Genomic DNA, 18,970 nt, shown 5'->3' with positions numbered 1-18,970 from the left:
ATGACCGACATAAACAATCATAATCTCATCCCGAGTGTTACGTATCAGAGCAAGACACCAATCGACTAACAGCAACTAAAGACTTCATAAAGTTACTTCGCTTCCACAGCTATTCTTGAGTACCTGCTCAATTACCCATAATAGGTAACATCATTACAGAAGGGGTGAGATATCATACAATATAAACAGGTGTATGATAAACAGTATATTAGATTAGGATTATACAAATTCTACCACTTTACATAGCAATTATACAACAACGAGTAAGCGACTTAAATCAATACAATTTACTAGTAACAACAACTTAGTAACAACAACTTAATAACAACAACTTAATAACAACAACTTAATAACAACAACTTAATAACAACAACTTAGTAACAACGACTTGATCACAACAACAACTTAACAGTAATGACAACTTAACAGCAATAACAACTTAATGCCAATCATAACTTATAACCAACAATAACTTAATCACAAAAGCAACTTATAACCACATCAACTTATATCAAACGACAATTTATCAGATAGCAACAACAACAACAACACGATAACAACTTAAACATCGACAACAACAACAACGGTAACAACTTAAACATCAACAACAACAACAACAACAACGGTAACAACTTAAACATCAACAACAGCTCAGACATACAAATCGAATGTGACTCAACTATGCAAATGCATGTGGTACCATTTGGAGTAAAACTCCCAACGTAAACATATGCCAGGTTATCGAGGCATTTCAACAACGTAAACAGGGTGCCATCAAGGCCAACGTAATCAGGTGCCATCTAGGCCAACGTAAACAATGCAAATGTATGCATGCGACAACAACCACAACGTCATAACAACAACAACGAAACAACAACAACAACGACAACAACAACGTAAACAACAACTTGAACATGCAACAGATGCATCAACTTAATCCAACATTGGTCATACGACCTACAACTTAAACATACCCACAAGTCGGGACAATAACAACGCTGAACAACATAATCAATTTTCAACTTATTCAACATTGGCCATAGGCCTACAACATCATCAACGTAATCAACGACAATTCAACAGCAACGTATAACAACAACATTTCAACATAGTAATAACAACTTGTTCAACAACGACAACATATTCCCAACAACTTACTAACAACATATTCAACTATATCATGTTCAATAATAACATACTAGAAACAACATAACAACAACAACTCGACACAATGCTTACTCATACCGACTATTATTATAAGTCTTATTTATACTACTTAATAACAACATATACTACATTCTACTCAACAACTTATACTTAATTGTCCACCTACTTACATCATCGGTCCTTATACTACTACCAAATTATTCCTACCAAGGTTGTAACAACTCTGCAGCTATCAACTTAATATTCGCTATCAACATCTACCACTAAGGCACCAACAACTTAATTAATATTATTTGTTAATTATCAACAACTTCGTTACTTGAATTACCGCTACATAAGCCATCATTATTGCTACAGTTACTTTTATCGCATTATAATTAGGCTACCGATTCAGCCTGCTACTTTATACTTATGCCATTGCTCCTTCGTGTTATTTTCCACTTTCTGCAACTTATACCACATGCCAACTATTTCTAATAATAAGCATTACTACCAATTCATTTGATTGAATTTCTACAACTTAATTCAAGAACACAACATTTATAACAGCAACATAACAATTTTCCACCACTAAAACACAATACAACAGCAACCTACAAATCATCCCCAAATCAACACGGAGCAACCAATTATGAATAACAACCAAGGACTCAGAATCAACCACATAATCAAACACCGACACTGAGGCAAATTCATAAACCCCATCCCACATACGTGTTCATCATAACCCCGGTTATAGAGTAAGAACCTCACCCTTACCTTTGGATTGGAGATTCCTCTACTCTCCCGGTTGCCATAGCTTATGCCGCCACTTCCAACTTTTCTCCGAAAATCTTTTCTAACAACGTGCAGAGATGCACCAGAAACCTGTTCGGAAATCGTTTTGTCAGACGGACTTAAAATCATCAAAACGAAAATCGCTCCGGTCAGAAGTTACCTCTACGAGTCTGGAACGCTCTGTCCAAGAACCGCGACGATCCAACGGTTGGATCGGGAGAAACGTTTGTTTTGCTAAGGTGTCTCACCACAAAAACTTGCTGCGAAAATTGGACTTCCCCTGGCTTTTCTCTTCCGCCATGGCTCTCTTCTTCACCTCTCCTCCAAACCTTTATTTTCTTCGTACAGTACAACAAAAACCTATTTCTTTTCTTTTTCTTTATTTTCCAAATAATCCAAATAACTCCTATAACTCTTATTGGGCCAATCATTCACACTTCCTCATTGCTATTTACCACACACTAATCCAACCCAATTCACTTAAATCAATTAATCCAATAAATAAATCATATTATTCTTACTATTATCCTCCAATTAAACCGACTAAATAAATCCGACTTTAACTTAATATCTTCGATCAGCATAACAATCCAATTTCAGCTAAATCCAATAAATAATTCCTTCCATAATTTAATTAACTAATTAATTAAATTCGGGGCGTTACAACTCTCCCCCACTTAGAATATTTTCGTCCTCGAAAATCTATCCGACACAATCATCCTGACACCTCACGCTTCAGCTGCGCAACTCTGATCATCCAACCTTAGTTCACTGTCCTCATTAAAGTTCCTGCCAACTTATATGATTCACAAGCTTCAACCAAGTTTCATTCACATCCATCACTTTACACACCATTAAGATAGTAAGATAAGTACATAACATCCAATACAATTCCGTCTACTATTAACAAGAGATTAAGGGTGATCAGTTCCTCAATTTGTCAATAGTTAGCCGACAATCATGATGAAGTATAACCCATCATTACTAAACTATAATAGCGTACTTTATCACTTGGCTCAAGTCACCTGAGCATAACGTCCAAGAATTCACTCCATAGTTTCCTCGACGCACGCAGCACAACACAATTCTTAAATATCTTCTAATACAGAAACGTCACTATACCAAGTATAATCCAAATCACTTTGCTCCACGAAAATTTATTCAAGTAGAGAACTTAAGCAATGTCAATAAATCCTTAGTCTTAATAACTTCACTGATCTCCACAATCTCGCATTTTATCGTATTCTAATCACGATCTCAACATCGTTATCTCATCATTCGGTTAGCGACAAAACTTCCAAAATTTTCTTCTAGTTGACTCTGCAATCCACTTATATGATCCAACAACAAAACCTGTAACAACTCATCTTTACATCATCATCCAAACGTCGACGTCACGAGCAATAAAATTCCACTGACAACTTCGCAATTCACCAGCACCGCTGAAACATCGCAGCCTTTTAAAATTCTAACAAAAAGCGCTCAACTGCCAACACAAATATCTCCCTCGATACAGACCTTCCTGATACAAAATGATATACTAAACTGAAGAGAATTTCATGTAGATTCCAGAAATTCAAGAATCGCTTAAATCCGAGTTACGAGTAAAAAGTTATCACTTGTATAACATGGCTGGTCAAGGAATCCCGTATACCAGTCTGTACTAAATTCAGCATCAGACCCAAAACTTCAAACGCATCTTTCTCCCTCGTCGAAAACATGTAGCAGACAAAGTTTATATGAAAACTGTAGGGAATTTCGCAAGCTTTCCGAAAAGTCCAGAATCGTCTCCATCGGAGTTACGAGCGAAAAGTTATCACCTGATTAGTGAAGGCTGTTCCATAAATACGAAAATACAGATTGGAAGTGATAAACATGGGTTCTACCTTTCTCCCTTGCTTCCAAAAATTCCCAACCATCCTCACCGGCATAAAAATCCGCATCGACTCATCCAAACAATTCCTAACTTCGCTTGGTTTGACTTCGAACGGTTAACTCCCAAGAGTATCTTCTAATTAATCCAACCTCTCGTCCAACGACAAGTCACAGTTATTCCATCTCAAGGATACATCAACTCTACCGCGACATTAAAATCTTAAATCCGTGCTTCCTTCAAAATTGGAAAAATCATGCCATCTCGCCAATACTCGTACTTATGCAATTCCTATTACACCGAACCAACTGTTCACACTTGAAACATCCAAGAGAAGCGCTAGCTTCTCCCCCACTTGGCTTCAAGCCCACTCCTACAAACAAACGACTAGAAAACAAACAAGTACCGACAGTGTTGTACACACTTGTCGCGTACCAAGGGATAAATAACATTATACACACTGGCCGGACAGACCGACATGCTCTGATATCACTAATGTAACACCCCAAATCTACCCAACGTTATATTTAAATCAGAATGCGGAAATTTCAAACATTAAACATGAGGCATTACATTCTCAACTTATTCCAACAAACAACCAACCCATATTTGCTTTTATTATGATACATAGCATTCGGCGTTCACAACTTATAAATCATATACAACTTTATCCAACTAAAATCAAAACTTCAATTTATAATTATTCAAGAATTATTGTAATAACAACAATTAGAAACAATTTCAACAACAAATAATAACAACTATTCATCGTCTTATAATAACAACAACATGACCGACATAAGCAATCATAATCCCATCCCGAGTGCTACGTATCAGAGCAAGACACCAATCGACTAACAGCAACTAAAGACTTCATAAAGTTACTTCGCTTCCACAACTATTCTTGAGTTCCTGCTCAATTACCCATAATAGGTAACATCATTACAGAAGGGGTGAGATATCATACAATATAAACAGGTGTATGATAAACAGTATATTAGATTAGGATTATACAAATTCTACCACTTTACATAGCAATTATACAACAACGAGTAAGCGACTTAAATCAATACAACTTACTAGCAACAACAACTTAGTAACAACAACTTAATAACAACAACTTAATAACAACAACTTAATAACAACAACTTAATAACAACAACTTAGTAACAACGACTTGATCACAACAACAACTTAACAGTAATGACAACTTAACAGCAATAACAACTTAATGGCAATCATAACTTATAACCAACAATAACTTAATCACAAAAGCAACTTATAACCACATCAACTTATATCAAACGACAATTTATCAGATAGCAACAACAACAACAACAACACGATAACAACTTAAACATCGACAACAACAACAACGGTAACAACTTAAACATCAACAACAACAACAACGGTAACAACTTAAACATCAACAACAGCTCAGACATACAAATCGAATGTGACTCAACTATGCAAATGCATGTGGTACCATTTGGAGTAAAACTCCCAACGTAAACATATGTCAGGTTATCGAGGCATTTCAACAACGTAAACAGGGTGCCATCAAGGCCAACGTAATCAGGTGCCATCTAGGCCAACGTAAACAATGCAAATGTATGCATGCGACAACAACCACAACGTCATAACAACAACAACGAAACAACAACAACAACGACAACAACAACGTAAACAACAACTTGAACATGCAACAGATGCATCAACTTAATCCAACATTGGTCATACGACCTACAACTTAAACATGCCCACAAGTCGGGACAATAACAACGCTGAACAACATAATCAATTTTCAACTTATTCAACATTGGCCATAGGCCTACAACATCATCAACGTAATCAACGACAATTCAACAGCAACGTATAACAACAACATTTCAACATAGTAATAACAACTTGTTCAACAACGACAACATATTCCCAACAACTTACTAACAACATATTCAACTATATCATGTTCAATAATAACATACTAGAAACAACATAACAACAACAACTCGACACAACGCTTACTCATACCGACTATTATTATAAGTCTTATTTATACTACTTAATAGCAACATATACTACATTCTACTCAACAACTTATACTTAATTGTCCACCTACTTACATCATCGGTCCTTATACTACTACCAAATTATTCCTACCAAGGTTGTAACAACTCTGCAGCTATCAACTTAATATTCGCTATCAACATCTACCACTAAGGCACCAACAACTTAATTAATATTATTTGTTAATTATCAACAACTCCGTTACTTGAATTACCGCTACATAAGCCATCATTATTGCTACAGTTACTTTTATCGCATTATAATTAGGCTACCGATTCAGCCTGCTACTTTATACTTATGCCATTGCTCCTTCGTGTTATTTTCCACTTTCTGCAACTTATACCACATGCCAACTATTTCTAATAATAAGCATTACTACCAATTCATTTGATTGAATTTCTACAACTTAATTCAAGAACACAACATTTATAACAGCAACATAACAATTTTCCACCACTAAAACACAATACAACAGCAACCTACAAATCATCCCCAAATCAACACGGAGCAACCAATTATGAATAACAACCAAGGACTCAGAATCAACCACATAATCAAACACCGACACTGAGGCAAATTCATAAACCCCATCCCACATACGTGTTCATCATAACCCCGGTTATAGAGTAAGAACCTCACCCTTACCTTTGGATTGGAGATTCCTCTACTCTCCCTGTTGCCATAGCTTATGCCGCCGCTTCCAACTTTTCTCCGAAAATCTTTTCTAACAACGTGCAGAGATGCACCAGAAACCTGTTCGGAAATCGTTTTGTCAGACGGACTTAAAATCATCAAAACGAAAATCGCTCCGGTCAGAAGTTACCTCTACGAGTCTGGAACGCTCTGTCCAAGAACCGCGACGATCCAACGGTTGGATCGGGAGAAACGTTTGTTTTGCTAAGGTGTCTCACCACAAAAACTTGCTGCGAAAATTGGACTTCCCCTGGCTTTTCTCTTCCGCCATGGCTCTCTTCTTCACCTCTCCTCCAAACCTTTATTTTCTTCGTACAGTACAACAAAAACCTATTTCTTTTCTTTTTCTTTATTTTCCAAATAATCCAAATAACTCCTATAACTCTTATTGGGCCAATCATTCACACTTCCTCATTGCTATTTACCACACACTAATCCAACCCAATTCACTTAAATCAATTAATCCAATAAATAAATCATATTATTCTTACTATTATCCTCCAATTAAACCGACTAAATAAATCCGACTTTAACTTAATATCTTCGATCAGCATAACAATCCAATTTCAGCTAAATCCAATAAATAATTCCTTCCATAATTTAATTAACTAATTAATTAAATTCGGGGCGTTACAACTCTCCCCCACTTAGAATATTTTCGTCCTCGAAAATCTATCCGACACAATCATCCTGACACCTCACGCTTCAGCTGCGCAACTCTGATCATCCAACCTTAGTTCACTGTCCTCATTAAAGTTCCTGCCAACTTATATGATTCACAAGCTTCAACCAAGTTTCATTCACATCCATCACTTTACACACCATTAAGATAGTAAGATAAGTACATAACATCCAATACAATTCCGTCTACTATTAACAAGAGATTAAGGGTGATCAGTTCCTCAATTTGTCAATAGTTAGCCGACAATCATGATGAAGTATAACCCATCATTACTAAACTATAATAGCGTACTTTATCACTTGGCTCAAGTCACCTGAGCATAACGTCCAAGAATTCACTCCATAGTTTCCTCGACGCACGCAGCACAACACAATTCTTAAATATCTTCTAATACAGAAACGTCACTATACCAAGTATAATCCAAATCACTTTGCTCCACGAAAATTTATTCAAGTAGAGAACTTAAGCAATGTCAATAAATCCTTAGTCTTAATAACTTCACTGATCTCCACAATCTCGCATTTTATCGTATTCTAATCACGATCTCAACATCGTTATCTCATCATTCGGTTAGCGACAAAACTTCCAAAATTTTCTTCTAGTTGACTCTGCAATCCACTTATATGATCCAACAACAAAACCTGTAACAACTCATCTTTACATCATCATCCAAACGTCGACGTCACGAGCAATAAAATTCCACTGACAACTTCGCAATTCACCAGCACCGCTGAAACATCGCAGCCTTTTAAAATTCTAACAAAAAGCGCTCAACTGCCAACACAAATATCTCCCTCGATACAGACCTTCCTGATACAAAATGATATACTAAACTGAAGAGAATTTCATGTAGATTCCAGAAATTCAAGAATCGCTTAAATCCGAGTTACGAGTAAAAAGTTATCACTTGTATAACATGGCTGGTCAAGGAATCCCGTATACCAGTCTGTACTAAATTCAGCATCAGACCCAAAACTTCAAACGCATCTTTCTCCCTCGTCGAAAACATGTAGCAGACAAAGTTTATATGAAAACTGTAGGGAATTTCGCAAGCTTTCCGAAAAGTCCAGAATCGTCTCCATCGGAGTTACGAGCGAAAAGTTATCACCTGATTAGTGAAGGCTGTTCCATAAATACGAAAATACAGATTGGAAGTGATAAACATGGGTTCTACCTTTCTCCCTTGCTTCCAAAAATTCCCAACCATCCTCACCGGCATAAAAATCCGCATCGACTCATCCAAACAATTCCTAACTTCGCTTGGTTTGACTTCGAACGGTTAACTCCCAAGAGTATCTTCTAATTAATCCAACCTCTCGTCCAACGACAAGTCACAGTTATTCCATCTCAAGGATACATCAACTCTACCGCGACATTAAAATCTTAAATCCGTGCTTCCTTCAAAATTGGAAAAATCATGCCATCTCGCCAATACTCGTACTTATGCAATTCCTATTACACCGAACCAACTGTTCACACTTGAAACATCCAAGAGAAGCGCTAGCTTCTCCCCCACTTGGCTTCAAGCCCACTCCTACAAACAAACGACTAGAAAACAAACAAGTACCGACAGTGTTGTACACACTTGTCGCGTACCAAGGGATAAATAACATTATACACACTGGCCGGACAGACCGACATGCTCTGATATCACTAATGTAACACCCCAAATCTACCCAACGTTATATTTAAATCAGAATGCGGAAATTTCAAACATTAAACATGAGGCATTACATTCTCAACTTATTCCAACAAACAACCAACCCATATTTGCTTTTATTATGATACATAGCATTCGGCGTTCACAACTTATAAATCATATACAACTTTATCCAACTAAAATCAAAACTTCAATTTATAATTATTCAAGAATTATTGTAATAACAACAATTAGAAACAATTTCAACAACAAATAATAACAACTATTCATCGTCTTATAATAACAACAACATGACCGACATAAGCAATCATAATCCCATCCCGAGTGCTACGTATCAGAGCAAGACACCAATCGACTAACAGCAACTAAAGACTTCATAAAGTTACTTCGCTTCCACAACTATTCTTGAGTTCCTGCTCAATTACCCATAATAGGTAACATCATTACAGAAGGGGTGAGATATCATACAATATAAACAGGTGTATGATAAACAGTATATTAGATTAGGATTATACAAATTCTACCACTTTACATAGCAATTATACAACAACGAGTAAGCGACTTAAATCAATACAACTTACTAGCAACAACAACTTAGTAACAACAACTTAATAACAACAACTTAATAACAACAACTTAATAACAACAACTTAATAACAACAACTTAGTAACAACGACTTGATCACAACAACAACTTAACAGTAATGACAACTTAACAGCAATAACAACTTAATGGCAATCATAACTTATAACCAACAATAACTTAATCACAAAAGCAACTTATAACCACATCAACTTATATCAAACGACAATTTATCAGATAGCAACAACAACAACAACAACACGATAACAACTTAAACATCGACAACAACAACAACGGTAACAACTTAAACATCAACAACAACAACAACGGTAACAACTTAAACATCAACAACAGCTCAGACATACAAATCGAATGTGACTCAACTATGCAAATGCATGTGGTACCATTTGGAGTAAAACTCCCAACGTAAACATATGTCAGGTTATCGAGGCATTTCAACAACGTAAACAGGGTGCCATCAAGGCCAACGTAATCAGGTGCCATCTAGGCCAACGTAAACAATGCAAATGTATGCATGCGACAACAACCACAACGTCATAACAACAACAACGAAACAACAACAACAACGACAACAACAACGTAAACAACAACTTGAACATGCAACAGATGCATCAACTTAATCCAACATTGGTCATACGACCTACAACTTAAACATGCCCACAAGTCGGGACAATAACAACGCTGAACAACATAATCAATTTTCAACTTATTCAACATTGGCCATAGGCCTACAACATCATCAACGTAATCAACGACAATTCAACAGCAACGTATAACAACAACATTTCAACATAGTAATAACAACTTGTTCAACAACGACAACATATTCCCAACAACTTACTAACAACATATTCAACTATATCATGTTCAATAATAACATACTAGAAACAACATAACAACAACAACTCGACACAACGCTTACTCATACCGACTATTATTATAAGTCTTATTTATACTACTTAATAGCAACATATACTACATTCTACTCAACAACTTATACTTAATTGTCCACCTACTTACATCATCGGTCCTTATACTACTACCAAATTATTCCTACCAAGGTTGTAACAACTCTGCAGCTATCAACTTAATATTCGCTATCAACATCTACCACTAAGGCACCAACAACTTAATTAATATTATTTGTTAATTATCAACAACTCCGTTACTTGAATTACCGCTACATAAGCCATCATTATTGCTACAGTTACTTTTATCGCATTATAATTAGGCTACCGATTCAGCCTGCTACTTTATACTTATGCCATTGCTCCTTCGTGTTATTTTCCACTTTCTGCAACTTATACCACATGCCAACTATTTCTAATAATAAGCATTACTACCAATTCATTTGATTGAATTTCTACAACTTAATTCAAGAACACAACATTTATAACAGCAACATAACAATTTTCCACCACTAAAACACAATACAACAGCAACCTACAAATCATCCCCAAATCAACACGGAGCAACCAATTATGAATAACAACCAAGGACTCAGAATCAACCACATAATCAAACACCGACACTGAGGCAAATTCATAAACCCCATCCCACATACGTGTTCATCATAACCCCGGTTATAGAGTAAGAACCTCACCCTTACCTTTGGATTGGAGATTCCTCTACTCTCCCTGTTGCCATAGCTTATGCCGCCGCTTCCAACTTTTCTCCGAAAATCTTTTCTAACAACGTGCAGAGATGCACCAGAAACCTGTTCGGAAATCGTTTTGTCAGACGGACTTAAAATCATCAAAACGAAAATCGCTCCGGTCAGAAGTTACCTCTACGAGTCTGGAACGCTCTGTCCAAGAACCGCGACGATCCAACGGTTGGATCGGGAGAAACGTTTGTTTTGCTAAGGTGTCTCACCACAAAAACTTGCTGCGAAAATTGGACTTCCCCTGGCTTTTCTCTTCCGCCATGGCTCTCTTCTTCACCTCTCCTCCAAACCTTTATTTTCTTCGTACAGTACAACAAAAACCTATTTCTTTTCTTTTTCTTTATTTTCCAAATAATCCAAATAACTCCTATAACTCTTATTGGGCCAATCATTCACACTTCCTCATTGCTATTTACCACACACTAATCCAACCCAATTCACTTAAATCAATTAATCCAATAAATAAATCATATTATTCTTACTATTATCCTCCAATTAAACCGACTAAATAAATCCGACTTTAACTTAATATCTTCGATCAGCATAACAATCCAATTTCAGCTAAATCCAATAAATAATTCCTTCCATAATTTAATTAACTAATTAATTAAATTCGGGGCGTTACAACTCTCCCCCACTTAGAATATTTTCGTCCTCGAAAATCTATCCGACACAATCATCCTGACACCTCACGCTTCAGCTGCGCAACTCTGATCATCCAACCTTAGTTCACTGTCCTCATTAAAGTTCCTGCCAACTTATATGATTCACAAGCTTCAACCAAGTTTCATTCACATCCATCACTTTACACACCATTAAGATAGTAAGATAAGTACATAACATCCAATACAATTCCGTCTACTATTAACAAGAGATTAAGGGTGATCAGTTCCTCAATTTGTCAATAGTTAGCCGACAATCATGATGAAGTATAACCCATCATTACTAAACTATAATAGCGTACTTTATCACTTGGCTCAAGTCACCTGAGCATAACGTCCAAGAATTCACTCCATAGTTTCCTCGACGCACGCAGCACAACACAATTCTTAAATATCTTCTAATACAGAAACGTCACTATACCAAGTATAATCCAAATCACTTTGCTCCACGAAAATTTATTCAAGTAGAGAACTTAAGCAATGTCAATAAATCCTTAGTCTTAATAACTTCACTGATCTCCACAATCTCGCATTTTATCGTATTCTAATCACGATCTCAACATCGTTATCTCATCATTCGGTTAGCGACAAAACTTCCAAAATTTTCTTCTAGTTGACTCTGCAATCCACTTATATGATCCAACAACAAAACCTGTAACAACTCATCTTTACATCATCATCCAAACGTCGACGTCACGAGCAATAAAATTCCACTGACAACTTCGCAATTCACCAGCACCGCTGAAACATCGCAGCCTTTTAAAATTCTAACAAAAAGCGCTCAACTGCCAACACAAATATCTCCCTCGATACAGACCTTCCTGATACAAAATGATATACTAAACTGAAGAGAATTTCATGTAGATTCCAGAAATTCAAGAATCGCTTAAATCCGAGTTACGAGTAAAAAGTTATCACTTGTATAACATGGCTGGTCAAGGAATCCCGTATACCAGTCTGTACTAAATTCAGCATCAGACCCAAAACTTCAAACGCATCTTTCTCCCTCGTCGAAAACATGTAGCAGACAAAGTTTATATGAAAACTGTAGGGAATTTCGCAAGCTTTCCGAAAAGTCCAGAATCGTCTCCATCGGAGTTACGAGCGAAAAGTTATCACCTGATTAGTGAAGGCTGTTCCATAAATACGAAAATACAGATTGGAAGTGATAAACATGGGTTCTACCTTTCTCCCTTGCTTCCAAAAATTCCCAACCATCCTCACCGGCATAAAAATCCGCATCGACTCATCCAAACAATTCCTAACTTCGCTTGGTTTGACTTCGAACGGTTAACTCCCAAGAGTATCTTCTAATTAATCCAACCTCTCGTCCAACGACAAGTCACAGTTATTCCATCTCAAGGATACATCAACTCTACCGCGACATTAAAATCTTAAATCCGTGCTTCCTTCAAAATTGGAAAAATCATGCCATCTCGCCAATACTCGTACTTATGCAATTCCTATTACACCGAACCAACTGTTCACACTTGAAACATCCAAGAGAAGCGCTAGCTTCTCCCCCACTTGGCTTCAAGCCCACTCCTACAAACAAACGACTAGAAAACAAACAAGTACCGACAGTGTTGTACACACTTGTCGCGTACCAAGGGATAAATAACATTATACACACTGGCCGGACAGACCGACATGCTCTGATATCACTAATGTAACACCCCAAATCTACCCAACGTTATATTTAAATCAGAATGCGGAAATTTCAAACATTAAACATGAGGCATTACATTCTCAACTTATTCCAACAAACAACCAACCCATATTTGCTTTTATTATGATACATAGCATTCGGCGTTCACAACTTATAAATCATATACAACTTTATCCAACTAAAATCAAAACTTCAATTTATAATTATTCAAGAATTATTGTAATAACAACAATTAGAAACAATTTCAACAACAAATAATAACAACTATTCATCGTCTTATAATAACAACAACATGACCGACATAAGCAATCATAATCCCACCCCGAGTGCTACGTATCAGAGCAAGACACCAATCGACTAACAACAACTAAAGACTTCATAAAGTTACTTCGCTTCCACAACTATTCTTGAGTACCTGCTCAATTACCCATAATAGGTAACATCATTACAGAAGGGGTGAGATATCATACAATATAAACAGGTGTATGATAAACAGTATATTAGATTAGGATTATACAAATTCTACCACTTTACATAGCAATTATACAACAACGAGTAAGCAACTTAAATCAATACAACTTACTAGCAACAACAACTTAGTAACAACAACTTAATAACAACAACTTAATAACAACAACTTAATAACAACAACTTAATAACAACGACTTGATCACAACAACAACTTAACAGTAATGACAACTTAACAGCAATAACAACTTAATGGCAATCATAACTTATAACCAACAATAACTTAATCACAAAAGCAACTTATAACCACATCAACTTATATCAAACGACAATTTATCAGATAGCAACAACAACAACAACAACACGATAACAACTTAAACATCGACAACAACAACAACGGTAACAACTTAAACATCAACAACAACAACAACGGTAACAACTTAAACATCAACAACAGCTCAGACATACAAATCGAATGTGACTCAACTATGCAAATGCATGTGGTACCATTTGGAGTAAAACTCCCAACGTAAACATATGTCAGGTTATCGAGGCATTTCAACAACGTAAACAGGGTGCCATCAAGGCCAACGTAATCAGGTGCCATCTAGGCCAACGTAAACAATGCAAATGTATGCATGCGACAACAACCACAACGTCATAACAACAACAACGAAACAACAACAACAACGACAACAACAACGTAAACAACAACTTGAACATGCAACAGATGCATCAACTTAATCCAACATTGGTCATACGACCTACAACTTAAACATGCCCACAAGTCGGGACAATAACAACGCTGAACAACATAATCAATTTTCAACTTATTCAACATTGGCCATAGGCCTACAACATCATCAACGTAATCAACGACAATTCAACAGCAACGTATAACAACAACATTTCAACATAGTAATAACAACTTGTTCAACAACGACAACATATTCCCAACAACTTACTAACAACATATTCAACTATATCATGTTCAATAATAACATACTAGAAACAACATAACAACAACAACTCGACACAACGCTTACTCATACCGACTATTATTATAAGTCTTATTTATACTACTTAATAGCAACATATACTACATTCTACTCAACAACTTATACTTAATTGTCCACAGGGCCGGCCCAATCAATTCGGAGGCCCTGTGTTAAAAATATAGGCCTATAAAAATAAAATTTTATTAATTAGAAATGATGACAAAAAATACATAGAATCGTCTCAAATAATTTTTTCTAGATTTCACATTTCACTTGTTTCTATTCTTATAATATAATAATTCACAAATTTAAAATTTAGATTTTTTTATATTTATGATATCATCAAAATTTAGATATATCCTACTAAGAACTCTATTACATTTTTATCAGACAAATTTAAGCAAACTTTATACTAATATATAAAATTTATAGATGTATATTTTATTACTAGGAGCTAGTTACGAAGAAAATTGAATTAGTAAAAAAATTATAAAACATTATAAATATAATATTAAACTGAATTAAAACAACTTGTTAATAGTTTAATATATTATTAATTTAATCATAATAATATAATAATATATTAAGAACTCTATACCTCAATGATACATTAAATTTTTTTTATAATAGTATGTGATCTATTTTACCACCGTGCAAAAAACTAAAAAAATAATTTAAAAAAGAATGTAGTGGTGGTTTGTTAAACCCACAATCCTTATCCTTATTTCAATAAATAAAATATTTGACGGTTAGGCATCTATATCTATCAACACATACAATTTAACTTTCACGAAATAATATATAAAACTAACACATGTGTTGTAGCTCAAAATGGAGATGCCCCAAAATTATGAGGCCCTGTGCTGTTGCTCTGGCTGCACAGCCACAGGGCCGGGCCTGATTGTCCACCAACTTACATCATCGGTCCTTATACTACTACCAAATTATTCCTACCAAGGTTGTAACAACTCTGCAGCTATCAACTTAATATTCGCTATCAACATCTACCACTAAGGCACCAACAACTTAATTAATATTATTTGTTAATTATCAACAACTCCGTTACTTGAATTACCGCTACATAAGCCATCATTATTGCTACAATTACTTTTATCGCATTATAATTAGGCTACCGATTCAGCCTGCTACTTTATACTTCTGCCATTGCTCCTTCGTGTTATTTTCCACTTTCTGCAACTTATACCACATGCCAACTATTTCTAATAATAAGCATTACTACCAATTCATTTGATTGAATTTCTACAACTTAATTCAAGAACACAACATTTATAACAACAACATAACAATTTTCCACCACTAAAACACAATACAACAGCAACCTACAAATCATCCCCAAATCAACACGGAGCAACCAATTATGAATAACAACCAAGGACTCAGAATCAACCACATAATCAAACACCGACACTGAGGCAAATTCATAAACCCCATCCCACATACGTGTTCATCATAACCCCGGTTATAGAGTAAGAACCCCACCCTTACCTTTGGATTGGAGATTCCTCTACTCTCCCGGTTGCCATAGCTTATGCCGCCGCTTCCAACTTTTCTCCGAAAATCTTTTCTAACAACGTGCAGAGATGCACCAGAAACCTGTTCGGAAATCGTTTTGTCAGACGGACTTAAAATCATCAAAACGAAAATCGCTCCGGTCAGAAGTTACCTCTACGAGTCTGGAACGCTCTGTCCAAGAACCGCGACGATCCAACGGTTGGATCGGGAGAAACGTTTGTTTTGCTAAGGTGTCTCACCACAAAAACTTGCTGCGAAAATTGGACTTCCCCTGGCTTTTCTCTTCCGCCATGGCTCTCTTCTTCACCTCTCCTCCAAACCTTTATTTTCTTCGTACAGTACAACAAAAACCTATTTCTTTTCTTTTTCTTTATTTTCCAAATAATCCAAATAACTCCTATAACTCTTATTGGGCCAATCATTCACACTTCCTCATTGCTATTTACCACACACTAATCCAACCCAATTCACTTAAATCAATTAATCCAATAAATAAATCATATTATTCTTACTATTATCCTCCAATTAAACCGACTAAATAAATCCGACTTTAACTTAATATCTTCGATCAGCATAACAATCCAATTTCAGCTAAATCCAATAAATAATTCCTTCCATAATTTAATTAACTAATTAATTAAATTCGGGGCGTTACAACTCTCCCCCACTTAGAATATTTTCGTCCTCGAAAATCTATCCGACACAATCATCCTGACACCTCACGCTTCAGCTGCGCAACTCTGATCATCCAACCTTAGTTCACTGTCCTCATTAAAGTTCCTGCCAACTTATATGATTCACAAGCTTCAACCAAGTTTCATTCACATCCATCACTTTACACACCATTAAGATAGTAAGATAAGTACATAACATCCAATACAATTCCGTCTACTATTAACAAGAGATTAAGGGTGATCAGTTCCTCAATTTGTCAATAGTTAGCCGACAATCATGATGAAGTATAACCCATCATTACTAAACTATAATAGCGTACTTTATCACTTGGCTCAAGTCACCTGAGCATAACGTCCAAGAATTCACTCCATAGTTTCCTCGACGCACGCAGCACAACACAATTCTTAAATATCTTCTAATACAGAAACGTCACAATACCAAGTATAATCCAAATCACTTTGCTCCACGAAAATTTATTCAAGTAGAGAACTTAAGCAATGTCAATAAATCCTTAGTCTTAATAACTTCACTGATCTCCACAATCTCGCATTTTATCGTATTCTAATCACGATCTCAACATCGTCATCTCATCATTCGGTTAGCGACAAAACTTCCAAAATTTTCTTCTAGTTGACTCTGCAATCCACTTATATGATCCAACAACAAAACCTGTAACAACTCATCTTTACATCATCATCCAAACGTCGACGTCACGAGCAATAAAATTCCACTGACAACTTCGCAATTCACCAGCACCGCTGAAACATCGCAGCCTTTTAAAATTCTAACAAAAAGCGCTCAACTGCCAACACAAATATCTCCCTCGATACAGACCTTCCTGATACAAAATGATATACTAAACTGAAGAGAATTTCATGTAGATTCCAGAAATTCAAGAATCGCTTAAATCCGAGTTACGAGTAAAAAGTTATCACTTGTATAACATGGCTGGTCAAGGAATCCCGTATACCAGTCTGTACTAAATTCAGCATCAGACCCAAAACTTCAAACGCATCTTTCTCCCTCGTCGAAAACATGTAGCAGACAAAGTTTATATGAAAACTGTAGGGAATTTCGCAAGCTTTCCGAAAAGTCCAGAATCGTCTCCATCGGAGTTACGAGCGAAAAGTTATCACCTGATTAGTGAAGGCTGTTCCATAAATACGAAAATACAGATTGGAAGTGATAAACATGGGTTCTACCTTTCTCCCTTGCTTCCAAAAATTCCCAACCATCCTCACCGGCATAAAAATCCGCATCGACTCATCCAAACAATTCCTAACTTCGCTTGGTTTGACTTCGAACGGTTAACTCCCAAGAGTATCTTCTAATTAATCCAACCTCTCGTCCAACGACAAGTCACAGTTATTCCATCTCAAGGATACATCAACTCTACCGCGACATTAAAATCTTAAATCCGTGCTTCCTTCAAAATTGGAAAAATCATGCCATCTCGCCAATACTCGCACTTATGCAATTCCTATTACACCGAACCAACTGTTCACACTTGAAACATCCAAGAGAAGCGCTAGCTTCTCCCCCACTTGGCTTCAAGCCCACTCCTACAAACAAACGACTAGAAAACAAACAAGTACCGACAGTGTTGTACACACTTGTCGCGTACCAAGGGATAAATAACATTATACACACTGGCCGGACAGACCGACATGCTCTGATACCACTAATGTAACACCCCAAATCTACCCAACGTTATATTTAAATCAGAATGCGGAAATTTCAAACATTAAACATGAGGCATTACATTCTCAACTTATT

The sequence above is a fragment of the Vicia villosa genome, linkage group LG2 (assembly GCF_029867415.1).
Source record: "Vicia villosa cultivar HV-30 ecotype Madison, WI linkage group LG2, Vvil1.0, whole genome shotgun sequence".
In the NCBI taxonomy this organism is placed as follows: Eukaryota; Viridiplantae; Streptophyta; class Magnoliopsida; order Fabales; family Fabaceae; genus Vicia; species Vicia villosa.
The sequence above is the reverse complement of the archived record's forward strand: the minus strand, read 5'-3'. Positions refer to the sequence as shown.